Below are 14,529 nucleotides of genomic sequence, written 5' to 3'. Positions count from 1 at the left end.
TGGTTGCATATCGTTTGGAGCTACCAAAGGGGTTGAGAGTGTATCCTATCTTCCATCTTTCATTGCTGAGGGAGCGGATTAGAGATCATGAGGTCGTTGGATCAATTCTTCTAGAACCATTGGAGGAAACAGAGATCGTAGAGTCGGTTCATGTACTTGTTAGGACCGATGACGACATAGTACCAGATTAGAGATGAAGATTCTAGTTGAGTGGCTTGGCAAGCCATCTAAAAGTTGGAGACTGATATTTTGAAGCGTTTTCCTGACTTTACACCTTAAGGACAAGGTGGGGGAAGCGTGGTGGGCTGATACATTTAGGTAGGGTCTTTTCTTATTGTATTAGTTGTTTATTTTTATCAAAATAAAATTTCTATAGGTCGCGTTCGAACGTAGAAGGGGTCGCGTTCGAACGCCCTTGCGAACGCCTGCATCAAGTTCGCAAAAACAGAGAATACAAAATGTGCGTTCGAACGTGGTTGGGCGCGTTAGCAAGGTCTCTCCTAACTTTTAATTTCCCTCGTCTGTCAAGTTCTCCCTTTTCTTTGGGATCTCGACCACTTCTTCCCCTTTGTCTATATCCCTTAAACTACATCACCCATCCACCCTTATTTCCATTATCATCCATAACCCTAACTTCCACTCCACTCGTCATCACCACCATCATTCGCAATATATCATAGTTTCGTCTCAGTTGCAGTTTGAATCTACAAAGAGCGTAAATACGAAAAATATAGATATGGGAGGTACGAATCGATTCCACTTAGTTTTGTAATTTTCTGACTATGGGAGAATATTTTCCCTTGGTTGTGCGGATTGCTTTCTACAATAAATTCAGATCTTGAAGGAATCGTTCCGTAGCCCTATCAAATACCAGTACCTCTCTGGAGAGGTCTGACTGAGTAGGATTTAGCTGAGAAAGGTGATATGACCTAGTTATTCATCTTTATCGAAGGGTCGTACCTAATGTTCCATGCACGAGACAGAAAATAGTCCTTGAGGGGATGGAAAATAGTCCTTGAGGGAATTATATCCCTGCAACATATGTAGCATGAGAAATTCTTGTACTAGTCGAAGTTCAACAGAGTAATCACCTCAACATGATCATACACAATTATACAAATTGATAGAAATTCTTATACTGATCACATTGGGGCTCTTCGCCTCTGCAATGGTGGAGTCATCATCCACCTCCACTATCTTGAAATCCTTAACAAAGACGAACATATTCCTTCCATCCATGTGTCATTCTTCGCCACCGTTGGATTCGTACTTCTTTCGGCCTTCTCATAGAAGGATTTGTCGGCCGCCTTGATAGACTCGAGAAAATACACCCGGGAGATGGCGTGGATGGTGTCGTTGATCTTATTGTGTAGGTCCCAGATCCTCTTGAGAACCGTCTCCACCTCCACCTCCATCTCCCATCTCATGGATTGGTTTCGCTACTCTTTTGTTTTCGATAGAGGAGGAAGAGGAGAAAGAGGAGGTAAGGGGAAGGTGGCGGCTGAGGGGTGGAACAAGAAAAGAAGAAGAGGGAAAGGAAAATGGCAAGCTCGTGCTCATTTAGGGCATTTTTGTTTCTTCAATGGGTTAGTTTTACTGGCATTTCTTAAATGCTGGTATTATTCTAGGATATTCTGACATTTATAAATGTCGGTAAAACTATGATACAACAGCATATCATCTAAAATTTGTGGCATTTAATAAAATGTCACTATTTTCTACACAATATTAATTCATTTATATTTTTTTAAATTTTTTCCGACATTTACAGAATGCTGGTAATTATATGGGGCATATCTTATTTTTACCGACATGTATTAATTACATGTCAATTCTTACATGCATTATTTACTACTTATTGTATATGTATGATAGGCTCCATGCATTGTTATAATACATGTTACTTTGATGATCATGATATAATAAATAATAGAAGTCATGGCACCACGTGCATGTATCATTGTAAGTCGAGTTCCAACTAGGCAATGCCCCTCTCACCCACTCAACCCGGGGTTAAGGGTAGAGTGTATTATATAGTATTATATTAGCGGTCTATACCTGAGGTCGTTAGCTGGTGGAGCATTGAGGTGATTACACTGCCCTAGTTGGAGATTAGTCTAGTATGATATTAGTAAAGATGATTGAGACGTAGGGTTATAGTTCTAGCGATACCCAAGGACGCAAGGTCAGGGCGTCTATTGAGCTGTGCGCTCTTACCCGTCATATGCGATGATTCTGTTCTGTGCAATGATTCTGCTACAAGTAATGAATCTGCTCTGTGCGATGATTTACTAGAGCTGTGTTGATGGGCCTACGACTACGGTCCTTAGTCTCATGGCTATAGACAACTGGTCATATCCAGCGTCGCCAGGCATGTATGGGCGATAATGACTAGTCCCTCTTGATACTATGTTGCTTTGTGAGACATGTCATTAGTGACTCGGTTTCTGTGTGGATTTTTATGTAACTGAGCTATGATGATGAAAGTTATTAAAAGCTGTACTGTACACATTTCCTTGATATGTTTATGGATCTGCATTTCTATTTATCATGCAATACAATATTCATAGATTACTATTGGGTTATACATGTGGGGCCCCATGCTTATGCCATTTTGGTGGAAATATTTTAGAGCTAATTATGGATGATGTGGATATCAAGGAGTAGCAGATTCATTTTCCTATATTGTTTATCTATTATTTCTAGTTGGACTTAGCCCCTGCAATGGTTTTTATGTTTAAATTTGTGTATGGACTTTGTATTCCTAGAGGCTTGTTGAGGCCTATGATAATTGTAACTTTAGATTATTTGTTGGATTATTATGGTATTTCAAGACTTATCCAGATACTTTGTGAGATTATTTCACTGACACTTGAGAATCACGTGGAACTCTCCATGTGAGGAACACGTGATTTTTGGAAGTGGGTGTTTCAAGTTCAGACCTTTATCTCGCAAGTCTGTCCTCCAATGTTTCTCCACTTATTTGAAGATATCTTAAGATCTAGACATGTAAATCTTGGGATATTAGATTTATTGGGAAGCTGATACGATTCGGATTTCACCGATGTCGTCTTGAGCATGGATACACTCTATGGGTGTTTTTGTTTCTTGTTTTAATGTTTAATTTCCAAGAAAGTAAGTTTTCTGTAAGTCGCGTTCAAACGCGGGTGGAGTGCGTTTGAATGCGGTTGTGAACGTGATTGTGAATGTGGTTGTGAGAGTGTGTGCATTGTGCGTTTGAATGCACTGTGAACACTTGCATCGCGTTCGCACATCTAGAGAAGTGGGAAATAGGCGCATTCAAACACTTGCATCGCGTTCGCAAATCCAGAGAAGAGCAAACTCGGTGCGTTCGAACGCGGTCAAGTGCGTTCGAACGCGGTCGACGAAATTGTATTATTTAGGATTAATTTTGAGTTGTTTGGTTAGCCTCTAAAAGGGATGTGAATGGCAATCAGAGGTCATTACTGAGGAATTGAGTTTTGCCTTGCCTCCTTCCTCTTCTTCGCTCTTGTTCTCTCAATCCCTGGCGACGCCGCTTCTAACCTCCCTCGACTGGCCAATCACCCTAGACCTTTAGGGGCGGCCCTCTCCTCCCCCTTGTTCCAATCTATCCAACACTTGCCCTAACCCTTCCATCAACCATAACCTTTCCATCATCACCTTTCACCGGTGCCACCCCACAAACGCCAGTCTGCCTCCAATCACTATCACCTAGGATCTCATGCCTCTATTTACGGATCCTAAACAGACCACCTTGACATTTATCCACTAATCGGACGATATCTCGAGATCCCCAAATCCGATTCGCCTGAAACTTGATTGGTTGGAAAGCTCTTTTATGAGGCTACAACATATCCAAATTTCACATCGATCTGCCAGCGAAATCTTTTGGGATTTTATTACAAAGTTCCGTACTAGATTTAGTCCAGATTAGAGAATTGGAAGAGATCGAACCTTAGCCTAAGGGGAGATCGTATCAAGCTTGGTATCAGAGCCACCGTTCCTCGGACATGCACATCCTATGATGACAACCAGATCCATGGCTGCACGGCGAGATGAAGAAGAAGAGATTCTCCCAATAGAGGATGGGGAAACGGTTGTGGGGACTTCCACCCGCGGAACCGTTCGATCTAATCGAAATATGGAAAAACCTAGTGTTCAAGCCATGATGGGGTCTCTTTCCGAGCAAATGGCCATCAACAACTAGATAATGATGGAGATGATGCGGGAATTACGGGCAACGAGGGAAGCCATGGTGAACGGGAACGCACCATCGACTCCACAACGCGAGTCCACTTCCATGAACCCACCGCCGCCGGTTCAGAATTTGCAACCACAAGAGCCGCTGCTGCCACCACCCTATGGGTAGAGGCAGGCAAGGATGGTTCCATCTGGCCCAGTTGTGGGTGAACCCATCCGACGAGTGAACCACTATGGAGATCACCTTGGAGATCAACATCCATGGGCAGGTCAATACGATCTAGAACCACAGCGAGTTAATCAAAACCGAAGGAGGGATCATCAACCCTTCATGTTGCATCCTCCCCTAGTTAGACAAGGACTTGGACATGATCCAAAATGAGACAACGGCATCCGTGGACAAGTCGTGCGTCTCGAATTCCCCAAGTTCAAAGGTGCAACCCAGATCAATTCTTCGCATACCAAGGTACGGCGGAAGAATACAAGGTGACGCTTGCGAGCTTCCATCTTGAGGATGCGGCGCTTTATTGGTTTCGAGCAACCAATGCCATTGAGGCTATCAAAACTTGGGCTAACTTTTGCGCTGATATCACACGACAATTTTGAGCATCGGGGTATAAAGACTTTGATGCTCTCCTCTCAAAGACAGTGCAAAAGACTACAGTTGGGGCATACCAAGAAAAATTTGAGAGGATAAGTAGCCGATGTCATCTACTATGGATGGATCAGCAACTTCGTAGCAGCTTCTTCTCCGGGCTGTTGGGAGACATACAAGCTGATGTGAGGGTGATACACTTAGATAGGATTTTATCTAATTAGCTAAATCTAGCTTTGCACAGTTTCAGAAAAATATTTGTAGAATATTTGAAACATATCCAAATAATATCAAACTAGTTGGATAAGGTCAATAACCTCCAGATCTACAACTTTGATATTCATGACTTCTCCAGATTCAGAATATATCTATGACAAAATGAAAGCTTAATCCGAAAGGTATTCAGAGAAGATAAGGAATATTGGTTTAGTTGGTTTGTTAGGGTTTCAAATTGTTTTAGGACTTGTTGGCTAGCCTCTATAAATATGTGGATAGCACCCAACTTGATATTGTGATTGGATTCTTGATTTTTTGCCTCCTATCTTCTCTTTAGACTTCTCCCTCCTCCCTCTTCTTTGGGATCTCGACCACTTCGTTCCCTTCGTCTACTTCCCTTAATCACTTCCACAATCTACCCTCATCTCCATACCCATCCATAACCCTAACATCCACTCCACCCGTCACCACCACCATCACCCACGTTATTCCGTATTTTCGTCCCTTCTACAGTTCGAATCTACGAAGGGCGTAAATACAAAAGTTGTAGATTAGGAAGACATGGATCCAACTACTAGATAATATCTGATGAATATCTGATGAATAGTTTGCCACTGATAATATCTGATGAATAGTTTGCCACTGATACGATTCAGACTTCACCAATGTCGTCTTGAGCTTGGATTCACTTTAGGAGTGTTTTTGTTTCATGTTTTAGTATTTAATTTCTATTAAAATAAGTTTTCTGTAAGTCACATTCGAACGCAGGTGGAGTGAGTTCGAACGCGTTTGTGAATAGAGTTGTGAACGTGGGTGAAGAGAGTGCACTGTGCGTTCGAACGCACTGCGAATGCCTGTATCGCGTTCACAAATCCAGAGAAGTGGGAAACAGGTACGTTCGAACGCTTGCATTGCATTCGCAAATCCAGAGGAGCGAACTCGGCGCATTCGAATGCGGTCGGTGAAAATTGTATTGTTAGGGTTAATTTTGAGTTGTTGGTTAGCCTCTAAAAGGATGGATGGCAACCAAAGTCATTATTGATTATTGAGAATTAAGTTTTGCCTTGCCTCCTTCATCTTCTTCGCTCTTGTTCTCTCAATCCCCGGTGGCTGCTTCTAACCGTCCTCGACCAGCCAATCACCCTAGACCCTTAGGGGCGGCCCTCTCCTCCCCTTTCTTCCAATCTATCCGCTTTTAACCCTTCCATCAATCATAACCCCTCCACCACCACATTTCACTGGTGCCACCCCATTAATGTCGATCCACCTCCAACCACCATCACCTAGGATCATGTGCCTCCATCCATGGATCTAAAATAGACCACCCTGACCATCGTCCACTAATCAGACGATATTTCGAGATCCCCACATCCAATTTGCCTGAAATGAGATTTGTTAGAAAGCTCTTTTCTGGGGCTACAACATATCAAAATTTCACGTCGATCCGACAGCGGAATATTTCGGGATCTTATTTCAAAGTTCCATGCCAGATATGGTCTAGATTAGAGAATCGAAAGAGATCGAACCTTTGCCTAAAGTGGAGATCGTATCAAGCTTTGGTATCAGAGCCTTAGCCCAAAAAGGGGAGATTGTATCACCCACAGTTGCGTGGATTGTTTTTTATAATAAATTCAGATCTTAAGGAATTGTTCCGTAGCCGATCTTTTGGTTCTAGATCCCATCAATTTAGTATTCGAGCTTTAACAAATTAGTATCAGAGCCTTATTAATTGGTATCATAGCAGACAAACCTCAGACCTCCATTAATGGTTAAAACAAGGAAGATGACATCAACAAGGAGACCTATAGAGAGCACACCGACAAGGGAGGACTCAATGCACGATGATCATAACCGTGAGGCCGATTCCCTTGGAGCGATCACAGCAGGACCAAGTCAACTAACGTCTATGGGTTCGAATATGGATGAACTAAGATGCATGTTCCAAACATTGTTGCATAGAGTTAACAACATACAAAAGGATCACAATGAATTCAAGGAATATGTCGTGAATTGATTGGGCTCGTCATCTCCTCGACGACGAAAGGAGTTTCAAGAAGGACCAGCGGTAGGACCCCATCGAATTGATACCTCACAGGTCCAGGTGCGTCATATGAATGTCAATGATCCGCTCCTACCTATGCCTTCACATCATCCCCCACCTTCGTTACAAAACCCAAGACCGGTCGTAGTTGAACCCGAGAGGCGTGAGGCACCGGTGCACTTCGTTGATGAGGAGGATTGGTACTATGAGGATGAGCTTGATCCATATGGAGATGGTGATGGACGTGCTCGAAGGATTTAGAGAAGGTGATCAACATGCACAAAGGTTTAGACCTGAACCAAGGATCTTTCGCGAACCTAACAATGCTATTCGGGGGAGAATCGCACGTTTGGACTTTCCAAAATTCAATGGCGGTGATCCAACGGATTGGGTATTTCAAGTAGAACAATATTTTGATTGTCAAGGTACAGTGGAAGATGCAAAAGTCCAGATGGCAAGCTTTCACGTCCAAGGAACAGCATTGCATTGGTATAGATCGATTATTCGTGGTGGTGGATTCACCGGATGGGCTGAATTTTGTAGGAGGATTACACGTAGATTTGGGACAGCGACATATGAAGATTTTGCTACCACATTAAGCAAGACGGTTCAAAGGACTACCGTATTGGAGTACCAAGCTGAGTTTGAAAGAGTTAGTAGTCGTTGTGAGCCACCATGGCCTAAACGTACATTGATGAGTACATTTATTTCAGGGCTGCGAGAGGAGATACAAGCGGATGTTTGTGCTCTATGTCATACTACTCTTGAGGAGGCCTTCGAGAAGGCCGTGAGGATGGAACAAAAACATAGGGCTCTAAAGATGGCAGCGAAAATCAATTGGGGCAACCAAGATGGGCGGTTTGCACCTAGAACGCCGGCTACAAATTCTGCAATTTCAAAAACAGCGGCTGCGACTACTAGACCATGACCACCTTTGAGACCTTCTTCCAATGTTAGAGGAGGCACTAGACCCCCCGTTCGAACTCTCACACCTGCCTAGGTGGAGGAGCGAAGATGGCACGAAGCTTAGGGTGGAGATCTTGTGTCACCGAGTCGGTATACGGGTGCAAGGATATGACATCATTGTGGACTTGTATCCGTTGGCGCTATGAGGAGCGGACGTTGTCCTTGGTGCTCAGTGGTTACAAAGTTTGGGACCCATCACATTTGATTTCTAGAGCATATGGATGAAATATAAACAAGAAAACAAAGATGTGCGGCTTGATGGTGTACGAACTTCGCCGATTCCTGCGATGCAGCCTATGGTGGGGCTGCTTGGTGCATATGATTTGGCCTATCTTCTTTAGTGAGCACTAAACGCTATTACTGTCAAGGACCGGTATTCTATTCCGATTATTGAGGAGTTGCTGGATGAGCTTGCAGGGTCGACTATATTTAGTAAGCTTGACTTGAGGGTCGAGTATCATCAAATTAGAGTTCACCCGGCGGATGTGCATAAAATTGCATTTTGGACTCCGGACGGGCATTATGAGTTTCGAGTGATGCCTTTTAGTTTCACCAATGCTCCAGCTACCTTCCAAGGCCTCATGAATGATATATTTCTGCCTCTCTTGTGAAGATATGTTTTGGTATTTTTTGACGATATTTGGGTGTATAGCAGGACTGAATTAGAGCATTGGTGGCATTTTGAGGACGTGCTGAATTTGTTGGAGCAAAACCAATTGAAGATCAAGAAGTCCAAGTGCCTATGGGGAGTACCAAAGGTGGAGTATTTAGGCCACATCATTTCAGCGGATGGTGTAGCGGCGGATCCTCAAAAGGTTGCATGTATGACCGCTTGGCCTATTCCTACTACTACCACTGAATTGAGAGGATTTTTAGGGCTGACTGGTTATTATCGTCGATTCATCACTGGATATGGCAAGATCGCTGCTCCTCTCACTTCTTTGTTCAAGGAGTCTTTTAGATGGACGGATGAAGCCACTTTAGCCCTTAAAAAATTGAAAACAGCAATGATGACGACACCCGTTCTAGCGCTACCGGACTTCACCAAAGAATTCATTGTTGACTGTGATGCGTCGGGTGTTGGCATAGGAGCTATACTAATGCAAGAAGGACGTCCCATTGCTTATCTTAGCAAGGCTTTATCATAAAAATCTCAGCAATTATCGATTTATGAGAAAGAGACATTGGTAATTCTACATGCCGTGACAAGGTGGAGGCCTTATTTGATCGATAGACGATTCATTATCCGAATCGATCTGAGGAGCCTTCCATACTTTATGGAACAGCGCATACACACTCCGACACAGCAGCAATAGGTCACAAAATTACTGGGGTATGATCATGAAATTCAATACAAGAAGGGAACGGAAGATAGAGTGGTGTATGCACTATCACGCCAACCTGATACCGTCGAGCTTGTAGCCTATTCATCTCCTATCTTTCCCTTCCTTGATGAGCTGAGGTATTTTCAGACCTAGATATTTTTAGATTATTGCAGGAGGTGATGGATGATCCGGAGCGCCATCCCGAGTTGGAGAATCGAGGCGGTTTGCTGTTGGACTGCGAATGCATTCGAGTGTTGGAGCGTATTGGTCCGATTGCATATCGTTCGGAGCTGCCGGAGGGGTCGAGAGTGCATCCTGTCTTTTATGTTTCATTGTTGAGAGAGCGCATTGGAGATCGTGAGATTGTTGGATTGGTTCTACCGGAGCCATTAGAGGAGATAGAGATCGTAGAGCCAGTTCGAGTACTTGCTAGACGCCGATGACGACATGGTACCAGATTGGAGATGGAGATTCTAGTTGAGTGGCTTGGCAAGCCATCCGATGTAGTGACATGGGAGTTGGACATAGATATCTTGGAGCATCTCCTCGACTTTTCACCTTGAGGGCAAGGTGGGGGAAGCGTGGTGGGCTGATACACTTAGTTAGAATTTTATTTAATTAGCTAAATCTAGCTCTGCATAGTTTTAGAAAAATATTTGTAGAATATTCGACACATATCCAAATAATATTAAACCAGTTGGATAAGGTCAATAACCTCCAGACCTACAACTTTGATATTCATGACTTCTCTAGATTTAGAATATATCTATGACAAAATGAAAGCTTAATCTAAACGGTATTCGGAGAAGATAAGGAATATTGGTTTAGTTGGTTTGTTAGGGTTTCATATTGTTTTAGGACTTGATGTGGATGCCACCCAATTTGATATTGCGATTGGATTCTTGATTTCTTGCCTCCTATCTTCTCTCTAGACCCTCCCTCCTCCCTCTTCACCATCCTTCCACCTCTACTGTTGGCATGGTTTCTCCTCGCTTCTAATAACCCTAGACTGTCGAGCCACCCCTCTTCTTTGAGATCTCGACCACTTCGTTCCCTTTGTCTATTTCCTTTAATCACTTCCACAATCCACCCTCATCTCCATACCCATCTATAACCCTAACATTCACTCCACCCGTCACCACCACCATCACCCACGTTATTCCATATTTTCGTCCCTGCTACAGTTCGTATCTGTGAATGGTGTAAATATAAAAGTTGTGGATTAGGAAGAGACGGATTCAACCCAATTAGTTTCGTAATTTTCTAACTACCGGATAATATCTGACGAATATGTTTCCACGGTTGTGTGGACTGCTTCCTACAATAAATTCAGATCTTAAGGAATTATTCCGGAGCCGATCTTTTGGTTCTAGATCTCATCAATTTGATATTTGAGCTTTAAAAACTTAGTATCAGAGCCTATCAATTGGTATCAGAGTCTTATCAAGGGCTTTAAGGCCTAGAATCTTAAAGAAGGTCTTTGAAGATCTGGTGCTTATGGAAGACAAACATAGGGCCATGAAGTTATACCTAAAACAGAGTTGGACGAGTTAAGGAAGCTGCAATTCGGTTCAACCAACCATAGCAGTAGGAAATATCACCGAAATACCAAGAATTGCTGCTGTAGTGGTATCTCCTTGAGCACCCTTGAAGCCATCCCAAGATGTGAAGTACTCACCTAGAGGTCTGGGACGAGCACTCACACCTGCTCAAGTGGAGGAACGAAGAGCCAAAAGCCTATGCTTCCATTGTGATGAGAAGTTTGTACCCGGGCATCGCTGCGCTAAATCGATGGGATCGGTGATGCTAATCGATGGACTGGAGGAGGCTGAGGATGAGTTTGCAACTGAAAATGAAGGTGTGGCTGAACATCAAGTAGAAGAAGCTGTGGAGCAACCCGTGGAGGACATGAAAGCCGAAATCTCCCTTCACGCCTATTCGGGGACAGCTGCGTCAAAGACTTTGCAGGTGAACGGTATAGTCAAGAAAATCATAGTGAGAATCTTGATTGACACCGGGTTCTCCCACAACTTCATTGACAAGAGGCTCCTTAGGAAAATTAGGCTCGAGTCGGAACCCACGGAAGGGTTCGATGTAATGATTGGAGATGGCACCACATTATGAGTAGATTTTATTTGTGGAGGTGTGGAATTGAAGGTGCAAGGCCAAACTTTCACATTGGATCTTTATCCGTTGTGTAACACCCCCACCTCGCAAGGGCACGTGCACGCCCACGCGCCCACACGGCACGTGCGGCGCACGCGATAGGACGGGCGGGGCCCGTCACGCACAGATACTCTCCTGTGCACATATAATCATGACATCATCAAATAAAACCTGCCAACCTATCCATAATCACATAATCCATCACCAAATACATCATAGTATCAACCAAATAAACTTGTTAACTTGTCCACAATAATATACACTAGACCACTGCATAATCTGGCAGGGCCCACACAAGCCACAACAAACCATCAAGATACAACTAAACAACTAATACACAAGTGCTCTATAATCTGACATGTACTATACAAATCATCATCTGATACAATAAGGCCCAAATATAACAAACAACGATACAACTCAAAGTCTGGTTAGACTATCTTCTATACCGCTTCACGTCTATAGCTCACCTCATCCTTGCTTTAAAATATCTCATCATGATATCTCAAGTCGCTATCACGTATCATAGTATCTGGAGGGTTAGAAAAGAAATAAAGAGAGTCATGAGCAAAAGGCTCAGTGAATAGACTTTGTCCCGAATCAGTGATGCCAAACAGAGAGTAAATCATATACTGGATAATATGAATCAGAAAGAGCATCATATCATGAATGAGTATATGAATGTATCCTCAATAATACGTAAATAAAAAGTAGATAACATGTCATACTGACAAAAGTATATAATCCTCGACAATGAATAAATAAATCTCCATATCATATGATCATCATAACTCTCTATCAAATATGACACATGATGCATGCCGACCATGACCATGCTATGATATCAAATGCAACCATATATGATTTATTGACTACTCGATAATCAGGTAATCTGATGATAATAAAATTATATACATTTCTCAACATCTCAGTCATTAATGTCATCTCTATATGTCATTATCATACTAGACCACTATGCACAGTCAACACCCAGTACTCGGTCTCAACATCATGCCCGAAGGCTTAGAGCATATTCTGCCTCCCGTAAATGTATCTCAAATATAACCATACCCTGCCACCCGCCAGGGTATGAACATCCATCCAGACTGGGCACCCTTCCTTGCTGATAGAAACCTTATGAGGATAATTACCACATATGCCCTAGCAAACGGCATGTATCCAAATGTCTACTACGCACACAGACTAACGACCTCGGACGTAAGGCCAACAGGATGGCGACTATGTCGAGCGATCAATCATCCACCAAGCGCGTCCTAACCCTCGCGCCCACTCAGGTATCCTCAAGCTTTCTATCAACTATCCTATCAATCACATTTCATGCTTTCCTTCTAAATGACAAATCATATGCATATATCCAGCACGATAACAAGTTAATGCATAATAGGAATTTAAGTGGAATAAGAACTAAGAGAAAAGTAATACAATGTAGTCTTCAACTATGTAGTCAACACATGCATACTTATGCTTTAGATCAACTGGACATAACATTATAAAAGTATAATCATCTCTCATCATCTCTATATATCACCAATGTGCTCATATCTCAAATCAACTTAATCAAATGCATGATAAAATATGCTCGACTGTAATCATTTCTAGATAAAGTCATATAATCATACTGGAGGCCAAAACATGCATGTACATAATATATAATATAACCTAATTTGAGAAAGACATTTAGGGGATAAGACTACTCACTGTCTGATCAGAGGACACGAACCATGCATCTCTCACGTCCGTCAGTCTAACATCAACTCATCGTCAGGGTCAACGGGGTCTCAAATAAGAAGGTTCGGGATCTAAAAATATTTAAGTAATATAAGGTCAATTATTTATCCAATTAGGATCCGTTTGTGTAACATATGATGATTTATTAGGTTTAAAATTCCTTCTTTTGTTTTTATTAAATAATTTGATCTATATCATATATTTAATTATAATAATATTAGTATGTTATTATTCTAATTGTAGATTTATTTATAAAATCATAGTTTGCTAATTATATATTAAGTATATAATAGTCAATCTCTTTTGATAAAAATAACATAAAAGAGCTCCATGTACAATAATATAATTTAAGATACAAGCACCTATATTATATAATATTATATAATTATACTTTAATTACTTTGTCACTACTACCCTTACTAAACAAATTAAGAGTTGCATATAATATAATCTTTACTTAATCATGTAATATAAACATTAAGTAAGCCTAATATTATATTACATGGATAACGCCCGCGTTCAAACGCGGTTAGGCGAGTTCGAACGCCCGCATTCGAACGCTTGTGTCACGTGTACAAATCCTGAGAAGGGGATTTTTTGAGTGCGTTCGAACGCGATCGGGCACGTTTGAACGCGATCAACGGGAATCCTCTAGAATTAGGGTTTCATATTGCTTTAGGACTTATTGGCTAGCCTCTATAAATATGTGGATGGCAACCAACTTTATTATGCTATTAGATTCTTGATTTCTTGCCTCCTATCTTCTCTCTAGACTCCTCCCTTCTCCTTCTTCACCATCCTTCCACCTCTACCGTTGGCAAGTTTCTCCTCGCTTCTAATCTTCCTCGTCTATCGAGTCACCCCTCTTCTTTGGGATCTCAACCACTTTGTTTCTTTCGTCTACTTCCCTTAATCACTTTCATATTCACCCTCATCTCCATACCCATCCATAATTCTAACATCCACTCCACCCGTCACCATCAGCATCACCCACGTTATTTCGTGTTTTCGTCCCTATTACAGTTCGAATTTGCAAAGGGCGTAAATACGAAAGTTGTAGATCAAGAAGTTCCGGATCCAATTAGTATCATAGCCTATCAACTTTCTTATCTTTAGAAAGTGATCCGTTAGGCATGGATTTTCATAGAGATGTACAATCTTTTATTAGACCTCCTATTATTGATGGATGAAACTATGGATATTGGAAAACTAGGATAAGAGCTTTTATAAAATCTGTAGATGAGCATGTTTGGCTTGCCATTCTGAAT

The sequence above is a fragment of the Typha angustifolia genome, chromosome 4 (genome assembly GCF_048772165.1).
Source record: "Typha angustifolia cultivar Huaian chromosome 4, ASM4877216v1, whole genome shotgun sequence".
Lineage (NCBI taxonomy): Eukaryota > Viridiplantae > Streptophyta > Magnoliopsida > Poales > Typhaceae > Typha > Typha angustifolia.
The sequence above is the reverse complement of the archived record's forward strand: the minus strand, read 5'-3'. Positions refer to the sequence as shown.